Here is an 812-nt window from a genome sequence, read left to right as displayed (position 1 = left end):
CAGCCCCATACATCGGAGCTGGTGGGTTTGAACCTAGCCCTGGCCTGCCAAACAACCATGACAACTACAACCAAAAAATAGCTGGGCGTTGTGGTGGGTGCCTGTAGTCCCAGCTACTTGGGAGGCTGGGGCAAGAGAATTGCTTAAGCCCAAGAGTTTGAGGTTGCTGTGATGCCACGGCACTCTACTGAGGGCAACATAGACTCTGTCTCAAAAAATAAATAAATAGATAAATAGACAAACTAAGGAGAGCCCAAAGTCTCACCTGCACTGTCCAGGGTTATATGGGTAAGCCTAACTTTTTAGGAAGGGGCCACGTTGAGATTTAGATTATAACTCACTTTCCCTCAGTCCCCCTATAACTCTTACTACTTGAATCTTCACTTCCAACCTGAGGACTATGCAGGCATCCTCAAACTACGGCCCATGGGCCACATGTTGCCCGCCGAGGACATTTATCTGGCCCACTGGGTGTTTTTGCCACCACTGCCTGTCCTGCTTAGTAGCCAACTCGTCCCAGGGCCCGCAGTCCGGCCCTCCAGCAGTCTGAGGGACAGTGAACTGGCCCCTGTTTAAAAAGTTTGAGGACCCCTGAACTATAGTGATGTGACATAGACCAATAGGCTCCTAAGTGACATGTTAATATGGGAATTTATGTTATATGTGATACTCCACTTCCAGTGGATTCCTCATCACATTTTGCTGCTGTTGCTTAATCCCCAGCCCGGGCCCGCCAAACAACAATGATGGCTGCAACCAAAAAATGGCCGGGCGTTGTGGGGGGCGCCTGTAGTCCCAGCTACTTGGGAGGC

This window comes from Otolemur garnettii, unplaced genomic scaffold (genome assembly GCF_000181295.1).
Source record: "Otolemur garnettii isolate 467f Iridium unplaced genomic scaffold, OtoGar3 scaffold00101, whole genome shotgun sequence".
Taxonomy (NCBI): domain Eukaryota; kingdom Metazoa; phylum Chordata; class Mammalia; order Primates; family Galagidae; genus Otolemur; species Otolemur garnettii.
This window is presented reverse-complemented; position numbering follows the sequence as displayed.